The sequence below is a fragment of the Hemicordylus capensis genome, chromosome 5, assembly GCF_027244095.1.
Source record: "Hemicordylus capensis ecotype Gifberg chromosome 5, rHemCap1.1.pri, whole genome shotgun sequence".
NCBI lineage: Eukaryota > Metazoa > Chordata > Lepidosauria > Squamata > Cordylidae > Hemicordylus > Hemicordylus capensis.
In genome coordinates, this window is record NC_069661.1 from 135969398 (window position 1) to 135983546 (window position 14149).

The following is a 14149-nucleotide window of genomic DNA, read 5'->3' on the forward strand; positions in this document are numbered from 1 at the left end:
CACGTAATGTTAACCCCTTAATTATATTTCCCCATGCATCCTGAGACAGAGGCAGTGGGCTCTTTCACCCTTGAGGTGAAGTACAGAAGAGGCTCTTTCTCTCCATTAGGGGGCCACTCTTTGTTGGCTGTGTCTGAAAGTGAGCTGCATTATTCAAGGCAGTGGGTGAAAGGAGTGCTCTGCAAAAGCCTTTTTATTCTGGAAGGCAGGGTTTAAAGAACCCTTTAGCTGTGCCTTGGCTCATGAAAAAAGTGAATCAATGAACCCATTTGTATGGCCCTCCTGCACATACTCAATTCAAAATATGGCTCTTGTTAAGAATTAGCTGCCAAGAAGGACTACAAAGAATATACAGAAGGCTGAGCAAATTATTTTGCCCAAATCCCTGGAGAAAGTATAATGTTCTGTGTTACATTCCCCCAAAGAAACACAACAGAATGTTGTAGGGTGAGGCCAAGTCAACATGACCCAAGAATTCTTACTGTGTTCTAATTGACTCCACAGTTGTCAGTCTCACAGTGTGCTCATATATATGGCATTTTTTAGATCTGTAACTGCTACATACTGAGTCTGTTCTCACAAGCAGCCTAACCCCGGCTAGGGCAGCCCAACCTGGGTTAGGCTGCTTGTGTGCAGCCCAGGATCAGGTAACTGCTTTATTGGAGTGGAGACAGGAGGGCAGGGCAAGTGCTCAGAGAGGTGGCCAGTGAGAAGCGCCACAGGCATGGAGCGGGCATGATCCCAGGCAGGTCTGCGCTGTCCTCTCTATGATTACGGTTCCAGAAACTGCGGTTATGGCGGTGTCCATGCACAGATGTAACACTGCTGCTGCAAAACCTCAGGTTGGGGTGGTGAAACTCAATACAAACTGAAGATTCAAACTGGATGAGGGAAACCGCAGGTTGCTTTTTGACATACACAAATTTCAACCTCTGCCCCATTTAACTGTGGTTTCATGTTATGTGCAATAATAATCTGATAATTTGTGCAATAATAATCTGATAATAATCTGATAGTGCATAATAATCTGATAATTGTTTTAAGATAGAAAGTCATGACAAGAAAAACTCAGCTGTTCTTACACACACAGTATGGCTTTTAACACAAACAGGTGGGCAGGTGGTGGTGGGCGGGGGAGGCAGGGTCCAACTCACCTTTTCCCCAGCTGATCAAGAACATCAAGGCAGAATGGAAAGTAGCTTGCGCTCCCAGAGCAGTGTTCCCTTTAACTTTTTTTATCAGTGAGCAGAATGAGTTTTGTTCTGGGTAGCAATATCAAGGCAGTGTGCACATATGTACATTGTTAGCTGACACTCTTGATACTGCACAGACTTACGCACGCACGCACGCACAATAAAACAAAGGAAGTATTGTGGGGGTGGGAAGTTAGAGCAGGGGTGCCTAGGGGTATTTCCTTATGTGTTGAAAATTTTAGAAGCACATCTAAAAAAATTAACTAATTCAGCTTATATTCAACTAATATTGAACTAATAACCTTCAAAAACATATATTATCTCTGGGGCAGGGAGGAAAATTCTTAATTATTACCATGACACCATACCACCGGCAGCACCAGTGTCCAATACTTAATTTATTATATATAAATAAATGTATAAATATTATAAATTTATTAGCAGAATTCCTACCTCAGCCTTTCGGGGTTCTTGAGAGGTTTTTGAGAGGGTTTGAAAAGTTACTCAAGTCAAATAAATCAAGAATGGTTCAGAAAGATCCAGCAGCAGCAATGAAAGAATTGCTTTGCCATGTGGTCCTTCTTCTGTTACTAGCCCTCTGCCCAACTGTTTCCCCCTCATCTCTTTGTTGGGATATGCAACAGCTGCAGCCTAACTTACTGTGTATAGTTTGCCTGTAATCTGCTTTGAAGCCAGAGGGGGCACTGCAGCTTCCTTGGTACTGGTTGGGCTAGCTAGGAGTTTCTATTCTACTTCCTGTCCCTGTGTCTGTCAGAAAGTTCTGTACTGACTTAAGCATTGTCTCACAAGTATAGTTGTCTTAAACCTTTGCACTGGCGTTGTTCTAAAAACCACCTGGACAGCTCAGATTCTGCAGCACTCTTCCCATGCAGTCTCCAAGGTCACCACCATAAGATTAACATCAGGGTATTTTTTAAATCAGCCTTTCTTTGTGCTTTGCCTGTTTACACCTTAGTCAGCCCCATAACAGCTTAAATTGGCTCTTCCTGCTCCTCCTGCAGCAGGGAACCTCCATGATTACAGCAAGCACACATGCACCCTGGCTTCTGCAACAGGTGCCTGCCATCATTTGTAGTCAGGTTCTTGCTGCATCCAAAGTGAGGAAATGGCTCTCTCACTTGCAGGAGGGTGCTGCCAATCTCCCCGATCTTGCCATGACAAAAGCCGATGCAGCGGTGGCTGGCGGCAGCAAACAGGCGACAGTGAGCAGAGAGCAGCAGCTGCAGGGAAGGGGAAGGCAGCAGTGGGGTGGGGGCAAGGGAGCAGCAAAGCTGCATAACAAAGCAACAAACAATACAGGAATAGAATAAATTGGGTATGTTTAAAAAAAAACAACCCTAAAGCAGTGATTTAACAACATCAATAATTAGAATTCTAAAATACATGACACTCAGAAAATTAATCTCCCCACAATGATGAGGATAAGATGTTGGTGTGGTAACATCCCTCTCACAGTGCTCTCTGATGGATTTTATTTACTTTTGTTGGTTTATTGCAATTAGGACTGCTAGATTTTAGAAATCTCAAGTATTTTGTTTCCAGCTCACTCTCTGCTATCTGGCTGCTTTAATAATAACTACCAAATCAGTGAATATTAAGAGTTTATCTGCAGAGGATGGGCTTCAAAAAATGACTGCGTACATCACTGCAAGCCCCTGAAGCCTCACAAGCAAAGCTGGTAAGCAGTTACGTTTGGATGAAATTTTAAGGGGGGAAGACCTTGAGAGAATCACGGATGCATTCCCCATTAGTAATAGATTTGTGGCATTGGAGCAACAGCCAGCTGTCTCTAACGAAGAATGAAAACTGCAAGCATTTTCATTAGAGACTTTCTCCTCAACATTAGAAGCACCTCCCAAGCTGCCCAGGACCCAAGAGAAGACTCTGGATTCAGGTACCTTAGAAATCCTTTCCAAACAAAGCCTGTTAATCTCAGAAACTTTTAAATCTCAATGAAGAAAAAAAAATCAGCTAGATGGAGGAGATAGCTGAGATGTTAAAGAAACAAAGGTGGGATGACAAGCCATCTAATGAGAGCAATGGCCAGGAGGGAGGGAGGGGTAAAGCCAAACAAGTGGACTTAAGGAGAAACCCTTCTGCCAATAACTTTATAAATTCTCACATCCTTTTAAGAAGCCAAATTGCTTTGTTTATAGAAGATTTCAGTACCAACCGCCAGAAAAGGGGAAGTTTTAAAATGGCCTGTCAGTCCTTAAGACAATAACTGGCTTTTAAATTTACATATTTGGACATTAAAACACGTTTTTGGTTACCAGATTTTGGCTATCACAAAAGACTTGTAATTACATTTTATAAGACTGAAATACCAGATCTTTATATCTGAATCATTATCGTATTTTTGTGTTGTTGTTTTGTTTGTTTCGGGACTCCTATAGAGCCGCTCCCCCCCCCCCAATATAAGCTGAGAGACAAGAAACTAATAATAAAACAGCTGTGGAAGGTGGCCTTGGAGAGATAAAGAAAATTTCAACAATGTCTGGGCAGTCATCCAATGCCAATGAATAGCACCAGATCCCTGTGGCCAGATGGAGGAGGTCTGAGACGATGAATTGCACATGTCAGAGTGAAACCGAAATTCTCTTTGTCAGAAACTCTGAAAATCTTCAGGAGCTGATAAGGACCTTTAGAAAATGCTGTAGCTCCTGGGATTGACTGACTGACTGACTGACTGATTAAGTGCCGTCAAGTCGCTGTCAACTCTTAGCGACCACATAGATTCTCTCCAGGATGATCTGTCTCTCAGTGGTGCATTTATTGTTGTTGTAATTGAGTCCATCCACCTTGCTGCTGGTCATCCTCTTCTTCTCTTTCCTTCAACAGTTCCCAGCATTATGGACCTCTCAAGGGAGCTGGGTCTTCACATAATGTGTCCAAAGTATGATAGTTTGAGCATGGTCATTTGTGCCTCGAGTGGAAATTCTGGATTGATCTGCTCTATGATCCATTTGTTTGTTTTCCTGGCTGTCCATGGCATCCTCAAACGTCTTCTCCAGCACCAAAGTTCAAAAGCATCAATACTTTTTCTATCTTACTTCTTCAAAGTCTAGCTTTCACATCCATAGAGTGTCAAGGGGAAAACCACTGTCCGAATGATTCTAGTCTTTGTAGGTATGGATACTTCACGACATCTAAACAGCTTTTTCAAGGCCTTCATTGCAACCCTACCAAGTGCTTGTCTGCGGCGTATTTCTTGACTGTTGGGTCCTTTATTGTTGATGGTCGATCCTAAAAGGCATAAGCTATCCACCACTTAAATCTCTTCATTATCAATTCTGAGGCTGGTTGCTGTCATTAGTCTTCTTTACATTTAGTCGTAGTCCCATTTTTTCACTGTGCTCCTTGACTTTCATTACTAGAGCTTGCAGATTATCTGCGTTCTAAACTATCAGAGTGGTGTCATCAGCATAGCGCAGGTTATTGATGTTTCTTCCTCCAACTTTAAAGCCACGCTCATCTTCTTCCAGTCCAGCTTCTCTCAGCATATAAGCATATAAGTTTAATAAATTCATTCATTCATTCATTCATTCATTCGATTTCTATACCGCCCTTCCAGAAATAGCTCAGGGCAGTTTACACAGAGAAATAATAAAGAAATAAGATGGATCCCTGTCCCCAAAGGGCTCACAATCTAAAAAGAAACATGAAATAGATACCAGCAACAGTCACTGGAGGTACTGTGCTGGGGGTGGATAGGGCCAGTTACTCTCCCCCTACTACCGTATTTTACGGACTATAAGACGCTACGGACTATAAGACGCACCTTAATTTCAATCCAGTTTTTCAGAGTTTTAACATATTAAACTGTTAAAACATATAAGACGCTCCTGAATTTTGGCGGATATTTTTCGAGGAAAAAAGTGAGTCTTATAGTCCATAAAATACGGTAAATAAAAAGAATCACCACATTATTTATTTAAAATATTTATACTCCCCCTCCAGTGCACTACTAATCAAGGCAGCTCACAACAATAAGATAGACACAAGATACAATAAAAGTAATAAAATTAACTAAATTAAACAAACAAACAAAAGGTGTCCAATTAAAAACCACAATCATTATTAGGTTCAGATTAAAGAAGCTAAAGAATATATTTCTGTAGCTATTCCATCAATTCTTGTAGCCTTCCGACTTGGTAATGACTGGAGTGCTGATCATCTTCCTGTACTAGCGGTTCTTGCAAGTAAAGAACTTCTTCTATAGTATCTTGGATCTTAGAGCTCCTGGGATACAGTGCAACAATTAGCCAACCAGATCCCAACAATGGCCTAACAGAGTGCAAGTGAATTTGCAAAGTGGGAGACAAAAATTCTCTGACATCAGAATGCCCAAGTCATGAGCACTCAACAAGCACCTGATTCAGTTCAGTAGATAAACAAAACTGTGATGACAGTAGTATTAAATAATAACTCTGAACTAAGAAAGCATTCAACCATAGCCAGCCCGGAAGCCCTATGGAGACAAGGAGCTGTTTATTTGATTTAACTGATTCAGAGATCTCCCCACAACATCTGGAATCAAAATTGATTGATCCAATCCACCAGGTGAAGATAACCCTTCCGAAGAACCATCTTCAAATATCCTTGTGTCTGAGCTGATAGGAGGGAACTGCCATCATACAGATTTGATTCCATCAGGCTGTATATTTCACCCAGCTATGCAGATGCAGTGGAACAGACACAGGCAACCCTTATTGAGGGAGAAACATTAAAGGAGGTCCTGTCTGAAGATTTGGTCTTCAGAGATATCCATGCAAGCCCATTGGATATTACAAAGAGGCAACCTAGTGCACAGCATGACTATGAAATAGAAATTTATTTATTTATTTATCATATTTATCATATTTTTACACCGCCCAAAACTTACGTCTCTGGGCGGTTTACAACAAGATTAAAAGCAAAACATTAATTAAAAACAAAAACAAAAATTAAAAGCAAGAAGTTTAAAACACAATTTAAAATTTTAAAACTATATTCTAAAAACAACATTAAAACAATCAAAACAATATCAGTTTAAAAGTCTGGGTGAAGAAATGTGTCTTTAGAGACTTTTAAAAAGATGTCAGAGATGGGGAGGCTCTTATTTCACTAGGGAGCACATTCCAAAGCCTCAGGGCAGCAACAGAGGAGGCCCGTCCCTGAGTAGCCAGCCACCAGACGAGCTGGTGGCAAATGCAGACGGACCTATCCTGATGATCTCAATGGGTGGTGGGGTTCATAACAAAGAAGACGTTCTCTTAAAAACCCAGGGCCCAAGCTGTTTAGGGCTTTATAGGTTATGACCAGCACCCTGTATTTTGCCTGGAAACATATTGGCAGCCAGTGTAACTCCCTCAATATGGGAGTAATATGGTCTCTCCTGGATGACCCAGAGACCTGGCTGCCGCATTCTGGACCAACTGTAGTTTCTGGACTACGTACAAGGGCAGCCCCACATACAGTGCATTGCAGTAATCCAGTCTTGAGGTTACCAGCAGATGTACCACTGTTTTGAGGTCGTCTAACTCAAGAAACGGATGTAGCTGGCGTATCAGTCGAAGCTGATAGGAGGCACTTCTGGCCGCTGTCTCAACCTGGGACACCAAGGAGAGACTTGGATCCAGAAGCACCCCCAGACTGTGTACCTGTTCCTTCCAGGGAAGTGTGACCCCATCCAGAACAGGCAGATCAAAATTGTCTTTTGAGTTCCGACCCCACATAATGAGTACCTCCGTCTTATCTGGATTCAGTCTCAGTTTGTTATCCCTCATCCAGCCCATTACCGACTCCAGGAAGGCATTTAGGGAGGTTGTGCCCTCTCCCGCTGATGATGACCTGGAGAAATAGTTTTGGGTGTCATCAGCATACTGATAGCACCCTGCACCAAATCTCCTGATGATCTCTCCCAGCGGTTTCATGTAGATGTTAAACAATATCTGAGACAATACGGAGGCCTGAGGGACACCATACAAAAGTTCAGATTTTGAAGAACAACAGTCTCCAAGAGACACCATCTGGAAACTGCCTGTTAGGTAGGAGCGGAACCACTGCAAAGCAGTGCATCCCACCTCTAGTCCCCTCAGACATTCCAGAAGGTTACTATGGTCGATAGTATCGAAAGCCGCCAAGAGGTCCAAAAGGACCAACAGAGTCACACTTCCTCTGTCCATTCCCAGTTGGAGATCATCCATCAGGCCGACCAAGGCAGTCTCCACCCCATAGCCAGCCCGGAAGCCAGTTTGAAATGGGTCTAGAAGATAATCCGTTTCCTCCAAGACTGTCTGGAGCTGGGAGGCCTCCACCCTCTCAATTACCTTGCCCAGCCATGGAAGGTTGGAGACAGGCCTGTAGTTACTCAGCTCCGAGGGATCCAAGGTAGGCTTCTTCAGAAGCAGTCTAATAATTGCCTCCTTAAGACTAGGAGGCATCCTACTTTCCCTCAGAGATGCATTTATGATCTCTACCAGGCCTTCTACGACAACCTCCCTGCTAAATCAAACAAGCCATGTCGGGCAAGGGTCAAGAGGACAGGTGGTGGGCCGCACCGTTCCTCAGCTTGTGCACATCCTCAGGAGTCACAAACTGGAACTGATCCAACCTAACCACATAAGAGGAGTCACTGGATATTATATATGCATTATATCTGCAGCCGGATTTGGATCCTATACAGGAGGAAGATATGACTGTCTTTGGGCCCAGGAAATACAGGGGGCATGTGAACAGGAGGTGAACATCCATCTATCATATGGCAAAGTAGAGACATTGCAGGATTTCCATGAGCAACCTATTCGCGCCTCGTCTTTGATCGTAAGCCCTGGAAATCTCCCCTCGCTACAAGCCTCTGATCTCTTGTTAGGGCTGAACCAACATCCAGTGCCTTTAATGCTTCCAATGACCTACATGTGAATTCAACAAGTGTCTGCAGTGGCTCTCCCATTGAGATTTTAGAGGAGATGCCAGTTACTAACCCAGAATTGACAATTAACTCTGAATCACAATCTCTCCTTGCTCTCATAGAATATTGTGGGGTAGGGATCGAAAAGCTTTGATTTAACCTTTTTAAAGTTCATAACACAATTTGATATTTTTATGCAGGAAACCTGAATGTTAGATTTTTATATAACAAATTATCATCCTTGTTTAAGTTATGTGTGTCCAAGCCAGAAAGGTGGCAAGCCAATGAGTGGCCTAGGTCTTTTTTATTTCCTTGGATCTAGAAGCAGTGATTACTAAATTACCCTTATTTTGCAGAGTGGGTCATCACAACACTTTTGGAATTTGATAGCTTTACAGTATTGTGTATTAATTTATATCTACCCCCACAACGTCTTCATGCCCAGGTTAGACAACTTTGGCAGCGAGTGGAACAGTATTTTGAGACATGTGTAGACAAGTATCCTTCCACATATATCATCTTAGGGGAAGATTTTACTGCTAGAATGGGTGCCAATAATACTGCCTTTTTTTCCAGCCTACCATGAATGCCCACCAGGGCATGAGCTTAGCTCTCCCATCTTTCCTAGGACATCGAGGGATGTAATAAGTAATGTGGCTGGCTTATGTTTAACCCACTAGCCAAATCGCTGGACCTATTTATCCTGAATGGCACAGTACCAGATGGTTATCCAGGCCAGTTTACATTCTGGTCCGGTCATAAATTGTCTACTATTGACTATTTGCTGATTTCCTGTAATCTGATCCACTTCTTTACACACTTTGAACTGGTGGTCAGACCAGAAAGTGACCACCTACCATTGCTTTTTATCTGTAAGCCCAAGGCAAGCAATGTCAAGGCTACATACAATCGACAATTTGATGCTTTAGAGGAAGCTGGGCTCCTTAGAATTAGATGGTGTGGACAAATTAGTGAACTGGTAAGCAGTTGGTTGAACTTGGAGGAGGGTTCCTCACTGTGTTTAGCAATGGTCAATGCAGAAGCAGACCCTCCTTTGGGTTCTGTCTTATTGAAAAGTTGCAGGTATTTGTTATGAGAAGTACATCTAAGTCACCACAGAATAGATTCAGATCCAAAGGATGGTTTGACTATGAATGTTGTGCTGCAAAGAGGGTGTTAATTGACATTTTTATTCAGCTTAGGAGAGATCCCTCATCTGAGTCTAACCAGATTATAAAGGATGTTAAAAGACACTATAAATCACTGCTGGGCAAGAAAAAAAAGACAAGCTTTGGAGCAAACCTGGCAACAGCTGATAGAAGCAGCGAGACTTAAAAACTCTTCTTTATTCTGGTGAATTATTTTGGGTTGCTTTGGTCGGGACTCAATGTCCCTGACTTGCTGGATTCCAGCTACAGTATGTGAGGCACATTTTAATGCACTTTTTGGTAGTGCCAATCACCCCACCCCTGAGCTCTCACTCGAAAGTATTCAGAATTGACCCCCAGTATCAACTGCATAGGCCGAACAACTTATTGATCAACTTAAGGGTGGCGAAGCCCCTGGAAATGATTTTATCCCAGCTGAGATGATCAAGGCAAATCCCAAGTGGTGGGCACAAATGTTGGCAGTCTTATTTACCCATATAAACAGAAGACTCAGGTCTGGCAATTGTGGTACCTATCTTTTAAAAAGATAATAGAGATGTTCCGTCTAATTTCAGACCCATAAGCCTACTTAATACTATTACTAAAATGTATGCTAGGCTATTAAATCAGAAATTCATGGACTGGTTGGAGCAGGAGCAATTCCTGGAAGATGAGCAGGCAGGTTTTAGATTAGGGCGTTCTACGATTGAGCACTGTCTGGTTGTAAAACTTTTAGTTGAGAAATATACAAGGTCCTCCAAATCTACCTTATTTGCTGCATTCGTAGACAGCTCGGAAGGGCGGTATAAAAATTGAATGAATGAATGAATGAATGAATGAATGAATGAATGAATAAATAAATAAATAAATAAAAGCAGTGTTCGATTCAATTTCTAGAGTATGCCTATGGTCCAGGCTCTATAGCACCTCGATTGATAAGAGGCTGTTACTGCTGCTGATCAAACTGTATGGCAATACAAACCTTAGAGTGAGATGCAACCAGCAGGGCCAGTTGTCGAGGCCTATTTAGGACATCTGGGGGTGGGGGTCAAGAAGGGGTGCATTCTGGCCTTTTCGTTGTTTCATATCTATGCCTGCAGGGCTTAGATATACATGCCCAAAGGTTGGCAGACAGACAGCTTCCTGTACTTCTATATGCAGCTGACGCAGTCATCTTGTCCCATTCACAAGTGGGGATGAGAAGAGCTCTTAAGGCCTTAGCCCTCTATTGCAAGGATATTAAGTATCTGGATATTAATTATCAGAAAACTAAAATATTGGCCTTCTCCAATAGGAGGAAAAAAATATAAATGGATGATTGACAATCATGATATAGAGCAGATTAAATGTTTTAAGTATTTGGGGGTAATGTTTCAGGAATCTGGGACGAAGACCGCCCAAATCAGTTATGCTGCTGCTCAGACACAGAGAAGTTTGTCAGCAGCTCTCAGCTTCCACAGGCAGCAATGACAGATGTTCATTCCAGCTGCCACCATCTTGTTCAAGGCAAAGTCGATGATATGGGGCACAGCTGGAACCCTATGCTAACTATTCCCTCCTGGAGCAGGTCCAAGCCAGGATCTTAAGAACATTATTTCCGACCCGCAAAATTATTTCTAATGCCACTCTGAGATTGGATATTATCTCGATAAAAGCCAGAGCTTGGCATCTAATACTAATAAACTGGGCAAGAATTAACTGATTGCCCTCTGATCTCCTTCCCTTGTTATAGGCACTGCTCGAGCTGGTGGGAGAACTATGTCAGGAAACTCCATCCCTATGGTCTTTCACCTGAGGCAATCCTTTTTGTGGGTTTGGTCAGAGCCAAAAAACTTATTAAATGAAGGACCTGGGATATTGAGTTTCAGAAAGACTTGTTGAGGACATCTAGGTCATTCTACCTGCTCAGTGGTGGGATGAGAACTCGCCCAGCAGATTACCTCCTTACTTTCCCTAAACAAAGATGGGCCTTCTCGAGGGCCCATATGAATACCTCCCTTCAGAAGTTTTGGCTGGTAGTTATAGTAGAATTCCAACTGAACAGAGATATTAACCCTGTAACTATGATGAGATTGAGTCAGTTGCACATGTGCTCCTATCTTTTATATAGATCTTAGGTGAAGGTTAATTGACCCTCTTTTACATAATCTGCCAGGTTGATGGGTCAAATTCTACATCAAATATTTGCTAATAGATGTGAATCCATTTATCACACACACAGTTGCAAAATTAATTTCCCCACAATGGTGCTTATGAAGAAAGCACCATTGTGGGGAGATTACTTTTTTGAGTGTCATGTATTTTAGAATTCTAATTATTGATGTTGTTAAGTCACTGCTTTAGGCTTTTTTCTTTCTTTCTTCTTAAAGGTACCCAATCATTCAGTAAGTCAGACTTTATTACGATCTTTGACCAATAACACAACACCTAAAATAATATAAAAATTTAACATAGCCATCTTAATAACATAACTGTACACTAGATCTAACCATTAGCGAGCAGAGTGTGACAAACACATATTGCAGAACAACATAATTTTGTGTGTAAAACATTACTTCAGTCACAGCAATTAAGGCAGACACATTGTAACAAAGAAAAAATACAGCTTGAATTGTCGCGTTGGTTCTTCCTGCTCCTCCTGCAGCAGGGAGCTTCCATGACTACAGCAGGCACATATGTGCCCTGGCCTCTGTCAGTTGTAGTGAGATCCAGAGAGGGGGAAAATGGCTCTTGCTGCATCCAGAGCAGGGGAAGTGGCTCTGCTTGCAGGAGGGAGCTGATCTCTCTGTGGCAAGAGCCCACAGAGTGGTGGTTGGCGGTGGAGGAGAACAGGCGGCAGGGTGGAAGGCGGCAGTTGGGGGGAGCAGCAGCCGTGGAGAGGTCGGAGGTGGCAGTGGGGGGATTTGGGGAGCAGCAGCCAGCAGCGGGGAAGCTGGAGCGACAGCAAACAACAGTGTGTGGCTGTTTAGAATCGCTGCATGGAGGAGCTTGAATTTTGTACGCACGTGCGCAGTTTAGAGGGAATATAATCCCAGGGACATGCTAATGCCTTGCCCACAGTCTGCCAACAAAAGTGCTACAGAGCTTGCTGGGATGTGGTCTTGGCGGGCCTGGAAGAAGGAGGGGCTCCCCTGCCCTGAAAACGGAGGTTGCTGGGCTGCAGTTGGATGAATGTCTGTGATGTGATTCACGGTTAGAAAAATTAACCATGGGGCCAGCAACCTCCAGTTTCATGTTATGTGTGAATACACGCAATCTCTTTATTTGATAGAAACGGGAAACTTTGGACTACTAAGATTAATTTCAGATATGAAAATAAACGGGAAGAACAGGAAGAGCAACTGACTTGTGCTTTCTGCTCCCACATTTTTCTATTATATCCCAAAGGAAACTGTTTCACCACATTAAAAAAGGCTTTCTTAGCTTTAGTTATCTCAGTCTAGACTAACTCTAGATTGGCCTGGTGGTCTGGGCTTTATCTGTTGTTTCCTAGACTCCAGATCCTTGCACCTTATTGCTGCCACTGCTTCACAAATGTCATTGTAGTCAACAGTCATGTAGACGCTTTTTGTTAAGCATTGCTTCCACATCCAGAATGAAGACATGAAACACAAATATGGATTGAAATAGAGACACAACTTTACTGATCAACTAAAGCTGAACTGCAATGTAATTAATTGTTTACATGCCAGTCTTTTGCCCTTTCCTCATTGCAAATTCATGTAAGGGCTACACACTAAGGATCTGTTGTCCCAAGCCAGTGGGGTCTGCTGGCTGACAAACCAAGGCTGGGAAAGCAACCCCCAAGTCACTAGATTCATTCCCCACACCCCTACTGGCTGTGGTACTAGAATACCTGTTCCCATCTGGGCTCCCACTCCAGCTGATGATCCACTCATCAAGGTTGCACTCCCTGAAGATCTAGTAACCATAGCACAAATCTAGGGTGTAGCAGTGCTCATCTGGGTCACCACTGCCAGTGAAGGTCCAGTAGCTGCCACTTACAAAGCAGATGTGGCAGCCTGGGTCCCCTGGCTCAACGGCGCTGCCACCAAAGTGTTTCTACTTGTGCCTATCCCAGGCCACCATGTTAAAAGCCATCCTGTAAGGCTTGACAATCATAGTAGTACTAGCCATCATGCTAGTATTGTCACATCCTGGACTACTCATGATCTTTGTGGCCCAATCAGAAGATGAAGCTGCCCCACCCTGGAACTTTGTGGCCCAATCAGAAGATGAAGCTGCCCTGGAACACACAACTCTGCATGACATGGGTAATTAGGGCCCCAAAAGGCTCTTGGCCAGATACTATGATGTTGAATTAACTGGGGCATCAAGATCAGTGGGGCCAGTTGTGTGTGGGCAGCAGGATTTAGGAACCAACAAAGGGGTTGCGGTGGAAGAGGGGCTGGCTATGTTGGTGGCCCCATCTCAATGGCACCAAACCTCTTCTCTAATTCCTTAACTGCACTAAGAATCTGGGCACTTTTTTGCTCCACAATACAGACATCTGGCCCATTTTAGCCACTCTGGCCACAAGCACAGCCAAGCTAGGCCCTAGCTGGACCCTCATAGGGAACCCATCATTTATGAGGATTCACCCACTGGGTGCCTTTTACATGGTTGCCAGCATTGCCTGGACCTGCTTCTCAAAGGTCTCGGGCTCGTCCAGCATCACCATTCTCAACAAACCTCTCTTCCTTTTCAATGTCATCACTTCTACCAAGATTGTCCTACAGACAGGACATGTGCAAGGCCCATGCCCAAGCTCAGAGGCAAAACAACCCATAATTCAACAGCAGGTCTCACACGCATTCACCACACCCAAACGCCAACTAAACAGCATGAAATGGCTGCCCCAATACATACCCTTGCATGAAGCGAGAGCAGCAGCC

The 14149-nt window shown here is 43.3% G+C and overlaps 1 protein-coding gene across 10 annotated transcripts in view; it reads left to right on the top strand.

Annotated features, from left to right (window-relative positions):
- Positions 1 to 14149, top strand: part of SCUBE1 (signal peptide, CUB domain and EGF like domain containing 1) — a 514482-nt gene that overhangs the window by 432304 nt on the left and 68029 nt on the right. The gene's annotated exons all lie outside the window — the stretch shown is intronic.